The sequence below is a fragment of the Triturus cristatus genome, chromosome 10 (genome assembly GCF_964204655.1).
Source record: "Triturus cristatus chromosome 10, aTriCri1.1, whole genome shotgun sequence".
Taxonomy (NCBI): Eukaryota; Metazoa; Chordata; class Amphibia; order Caudata; family Salamandridae; genus Triturus; species Triturus cristatus.
In genome coordinates, this window is record NC_140593.1 from 1,093,928,866 (window position 1) to 1,093,934,865 (window position 6,000).

The 6,000-nt window shown below is 46.5% G+C and overlaps 1 protein-coding gene across 1 annotated transcript in view; it reads right to left on the bottom strand.

The window, feature by feature from the left end:
* GPER1 (G protein-coupled estrogen receptor 1) overlaps positions 1-3,293 on the bottom strand; it is an 85,204-nt gene extending 81,911 nt beyond the window's left edge. Inside the window, exon 1 of the mRNA XM_085630221.1 lies at positions 3,158-3,293. The gene's annotated coding sequence lies outside the window, so the exon portion shown is untranslated. The remainder of the gene's footprint in view (positions 1-3,157) is intronic.
* Between the last annotated feature and the right edge of the window lie 2,707 nt (positions 3,294-6,000).

Here is a 6,000-nt window from a genome sequence, read left to right on the forward strand (position 1 = left end):
ACGTTTCGCTTTTAATAAGTACTTCTCATTGCAGTGATATAATGTGACTTATTAATGCCAAAGCTTTGACATATTAAAGAAATGCAATTTTTTTAATTCGGAAGAGATTTTATCATATTTTTTGGGATGCTTGTTGCATCACTTTCAGAGTTCGTCTCGGGCATGGACTCTAAGAGCCAAGCCAGACCCTTTTCCCGGCTCTGTCAATTTGTTGGTTTGCCCATCTCCACTTTCCACAAAGGTTGCATTGCATATAGGATCCTTGTTCTCAAACCAGTAGGTATACACTGTGACGGATACTCTGCTATGGCAGAGGAGCGTCACCCCCCGCCCCCCACCAGCAGCTGAAAAAATGGAAAACTAAAATTATTATAAACCAGCTTCATTATCATTTTATTTTTCCCTCCTGGGCTAGTCTTGGGGGTGGGGCCATCACGGGACAGTCAAGGAGGGAGAGTGGTGAGAACTGTAATCAGTGTGCATGACGTATGCACACAAGTTGATCGCACACTGCTCGTCACACAAGCAAGTTGCCCCAAAGGACTGTGGTGAATGTAGTGGCGACGGCGGGTACGCCTATGCCACGATGTGTAAAAAGAAAAAAGTATGTGTTGCATTTAGCCATCCCTGGACACGTGTTTCGAGGTAGTTGCCTCTCGTCAGCAGGGAGCAGGACAATGTAAAGGGGTGCTGAGTGGACTGCCAAAATGTAATTAAAACAGGTCAAATACCTCTCATGGCGCGCAGGTGCAGAACCAGGGCTCGTCAGCCCGATAGCTGATGGGAGCCGTAATATATGCACACAAGTTGGTCGCACACTGCTTGTCACACCAGCAAGTTGCCCCAAAGGACTGTGGTGAATGTAGTGGTGACGGCGGGTACGCCTATGCCACGATGTGTAAAAAGAAAAAAGTATGTGTTGCATTTAGCCATCCCTGGACACGTGTTTCGAGGTAGTTGCCTCTCGTCAGCAGGGAGCAGGACAATGTAAAGGGGTGCCGAGTGGACTGCCAAAATGTAATTAAAACAGGTCAAATACCTCTCATGGCGCGCAGGTGCAGAACCAGGGCTCGTCAGCCCGATAGCTCACGGGAGCCGTAATATATGCACACGCTCTGGCCCGCCGTCTCGGGTCGGCCAAAGCGTTATGCGCACTGAAGCTCTCTCCAACACAAACTGCATTGGTGGATTGGAGACAGCAGTCACAGGCTCCTAGTCTCCTTTGAAGCGCACATCCAGGGCGCTCAGGCCAATCCTGGCACTGCTCTCATGAATGAGAGCAGCGTCATGATTGGCTGCAGTGGATTCTGGGAGTCTGTGCTGGTGAGGAGTAGAAGGATGAGAGCGGCAATGCGGCGGTGCAGCAGGACGAGAATGTAAGTTATTTTTTAATTTGTATTTTGTTGTAGTCATTAGTCTCCCCCTCCCTCCCTTTCCCCCTTTCCCCCCTGCCCCACCAATCAGCGCGGATACCAGCCACTACTGGTTGAACAATTCGCACACTCTAGTTTGCAAAGAGGGGTTATTCCATCTTTCCCATTGTGTTCTTGCTCCAAAGTTAGTAGTGTCAAGACTAACTGCTTCGTGTACTGTATGTAATAGATTTATTATTGAACCTGTAAAGGAAATAATGGTGGTATGTGGAAAACATATAACAATGACCATCCAGGCAGCACAGACTGCAAGCTGAACTGTCACTAGGCGCTTGAACAACACACGTCACAATAATCCTATTCAATGGTCTTAAATATGTAGACTTCTGAGGGAATAACGGCTTAGGCTGGTATGTCAGTATTTGAACCTGGGACTGATAGCATAGTCCGGTGACTGAGCTACCCGTCCTGCAGAGTTGAGAGATTTTTAAAACCAAGTCTAAGATTTTTCCAAACAATATCTGTTTGATGGCCAACCTAGAGTGCTTAGAAGAAAGGAGGTGATTACATGGTATTTCTGGCTCAGACACCTTCCAGTATTTATCTGCAAGGTCTTAATCAGGGCCATGTCTTGGTCCCCTCGTTGCTAGGTTAGTGCAATGGAAGTGAACATGCACACCCCAGAGACAACTACCAGCTGCCCACACTGTGTATATGAGATTGGAAACTGCAGAAAGAATCATTTGAGCTCAGAATTAGCAACATAGGGGCAATTTGTGAAAGAGGGTCCATTTTCAAGAACATGGCAGCAACTTCAGAAGTTTACAAACATTCTTGCCTTTCTATTTAGCGCTTAGCGGCTTCATCTGGAGTATGAAGCACTATATAAATTCTGCATCACACTACACCTTATGCTTCTGGTTATGTTATACCACAAGAAACAAGAATCCACTTCTCATCGGACTCCCAATCCCTGTCATAAAACAAGAGAGCCCAGAAACAGAATTATTTGACCCAAATCCGTCTGCCCGTGAGTGTGTACTTACTCATCAAAGACTAATGTATACATGCGTTTCCAGGTCAGTGCCTGGGAGGTCCTGCGACAAGCAGGCTGTTTGTTTTTTATTAGCTTGCTGTGAATTGATGCTGCGGGATCTACTGTTTGTTTTATATCCACTTTCAGCTCCCTAGAAGCACATAAGGGCTTCTTTAACCTAATTCTTGTGAAGAAAACGACAGCTACAAAAAGGAGTCAGGGCTTTCATGCGGAAAAATTCAATCCCAACTTCGATTTTTTACGAAATATGTTCTACTTTTGTAGTAAAAAACATTGAAGCAACTCCAAGTTGGTATTCAAATCACCATTTCTCTTTATATGATTAAAGTGTGGTATGAAGCTTTCTTCCATCCTAAAATCGAAAGTTAAAAAATCATTATCTCGTTAGATACGTTTGTGGATAAGATGCATGGCAAATGAGCGTGTTAGCCTGTGAGGTAGCTCAGTGAGTGTAGTGTTTGCTGCTCTGTTTGCATTTAATTTTCAGGTCATTGACTGTGCTAACCGCAAAGCTGGGTCCGCCTTTCAACATTTCTATCACAAAACGCTCATATCATTCGGACGTGGAATACAGAGCGTGTTATTGAACGCGCTGCTAAACCACATATATCCGCCAGCAAGCACTTGTGGCACTGGCACATTATATTGGTAATTACAGTTTTAATGGACACCGAATAAATAACAACACGGGGCGATTGCCTCTGTAACTGATAGGAAAGCACTTTACCTTGCGCTGCTGTTTATCCGCGGATGAGCACGTCACCAGAGTCGCTGTTTCTCCAGAATACAACCCTATGGGTTCCCACTGCAAAAAGCCGCCAATGAGTTTCGCCGCGCATCCTCTCCTCCGAATCCGTGCGAACTTTCCGCGCGCTCCCGCGGGAGGCTAGCAGCGCGCGCGCGCCGCTCTTTCGGATCAGCGGGTAGCTGCGGCGATCCGGAATGAACCGGCGCTCGGTTTCAGAATATCATCCCAGGCGACCGTGATGGTGGCTGAGCCACGGAGACCATACCGCATGCCCCTGGCAACCGAGCAGCGCTCCGCGGATTCCCTGGGCTGGGCTCCTGCGTGCCGCGCAGAAGTGGGGGCCTTTTAAGGCGCCTGTGTTAACCCTCTTGCTGCTGGCCTCTAAAAATATTCTTACATTCATCTGCCTGTTCATTTGAAAACGCTATATTTGCCAACCAACTAATATTCATATAACTTTTTATAATCGTTTTTTTTTTAGATTTCCTAAAGATTGCTAATAGCATACCCCCTTCTTTTAGTTTTTACCACCTATGAGTTTGGAAAATCGGGGAATAGAATCTTGCCTGCTGTTGTGTGTTTTTTAAGAAAAATATGTACGGTATGTTGTAATTACATTTCTGTGGTTCTGGGTCTATTACTTCTACCTTACATCATAGCGTTGTTATAAGCCTAGAGAGGCAAAGTGTTGTGGCTCCTAAGAACGTCTCTGAGGGAGTGGTTAAAGAGGCCGATGTAAAAACAGTGCTTTAAATGGGCCGGTACTGTCCGGTACGGAGTACCGGCACTTTTATTTTTCCATTTCAAGCATTGCAGATGTACGCTCACAGGTGTGTACTGCAGGAGGTGGAGTGCCACTGGGGTGCAGAGGTGTTGTGGGCTGAAGTACCCAGCTGTGGCTCTCTTTTACTACAAAACCTTAGCATTAAGGGGGGGCCATTTTTCTTGTTTTGCATTATGGCGCATGAGACCCATGGGATGCTGGTGCTCGGTCAATCGGTTCCACAGTCTCTGCTCTGGAAACTGTGCGCGCCATTGACGTGATGGGACAATGAGGTCATTTACACATCACCTCAGATTGTAAATTGCTTACGATCCCATCATCATTCTGTAGAAACATGGGGCTTATTTATGAGGACCGTGAGTCACATTTACGCCACCGTTGAATCACTGTTTGTGACGCTGCGGTGGCGTAAATAATGCGCCACGTTGCGCCATATTTATGAAGTGACGCATCTAGGCAGATGCGTCACTTTGTAAACCCCTGTGCTACATTATACCTGCGTCAGGTATGATGTATGCAGGGTGGGAGATCCCCAGCATCCAAGCCTCGTAGAAGTGGCGCCGTGAAATCTATAAGATTTGAGTGCGCCACTTCTAGGACGCCATTGTGGCAAAACCTTATGCGGCCTCATGGCAGTCGTAAGGGTGACACAGGCTCTTTCACATGGGACTCGCTCCATGTGAAAGAACACACTTTGCTGGAGTTGCGTCTGTTTTCCGCAACACCCCAGCAATGCGCCACTTTTGCGCATACAGATACGTCAGATACGTTTTCTGATTTAGTATAGTCAATGGTAGCCGTTTACTAGCAAATATGTCTGTTAAAAACTTTATGACACTCTTTGAACTAATGTCTGAAGAAATTCTGATGTCTGGCGAACTGGAGAATAGATCTAACAGGACATTAATGTAGGGTGTTATGTTTTCCCCAACTATGGGACCAATTATGTCCATGACCAATTCGGTCCATGGGTTGTTTGGAAGCTTGTGCACATGCATGGGGGATTTCCTTGTGATTAAGATCTTTGTGCTCTCATAGCATGGTACACAGTCCCCTTACTTCACTTTGAATGTGCAGACCTCTAAAATTCCATTTGGAGTCTCTCTTTCAGGGCTTTAAGTGGCATGAAAAAAGTGTGGGGGGGTCTCTCAAAGGGGCTTGGTCAATGTAATTAAGGGCGTGGCTTAAAAACACGTAAGCTAAAAATGTTTAGTATAGTGTGCTGCCCGACTTGTATTTTGCTGTTTCTGTCATTGCAACTAGATATATGGTACAACAAGTAACATCATACCTAAAACAAGTCAGGACCATTGGCTTTGTCAATGGTCGTTAGTTGCATAAGATAAATAAGCAGCAACTATGGCTTGAATATTATTTAAAAAGCTCCCACTTAAAGCCCTGGTGACCCCACGACAATGTTGCTGCTCCTGAATTTCAAAAAGAGAAGGGAAAGAAATCCAGCGAGAAAATGACTCTCTTTAAAGGATTTCCCTTCCCCTACAACGCTCACCTGGCGTGACGTCATGTTGTAACTTCTACACTAGTGAGAAGTGAGCAGTGAGAGCAGCGCACATCGATGTGCCTGCTCTCACTGCAGTCTGGAAAAAAAACGGGCCGCCTGTGCCAGGGCAGAAAAAAAGAGCCCGATAGAGACCCGTTTCGAGGCCCCCTTTAAAAAACGGCCGGTGCTCAGACCCGGTGAGACCCGGCCCACTTAAAGCCCTGCTCTTTTTGATCTTGGAAACACCACATTGGCCTTCATTAAGCCTGGGCAAAGCACTACGCTACGCTCGCGTAGTTTGCGAAGTTCGCGCTACTTCGCGAATTGCACGTAGCACAGTGCGAACGCGCGTAGCGTAGTGTTGCGTAGTGCTGCGGTCATTTTCTGCTTGCTCGCGGTCCTCAACGTCAAGTTGGCGACCGCGAGCAAGCAAAATGACATCCCGGCGAGACTTTTTCCTTGTTCGCGATCAGCAACATCAAGTTGGCGATCGCGAGCATGGAAAATAAACCTCCCGGCGAGATTCCCAACGCGAGG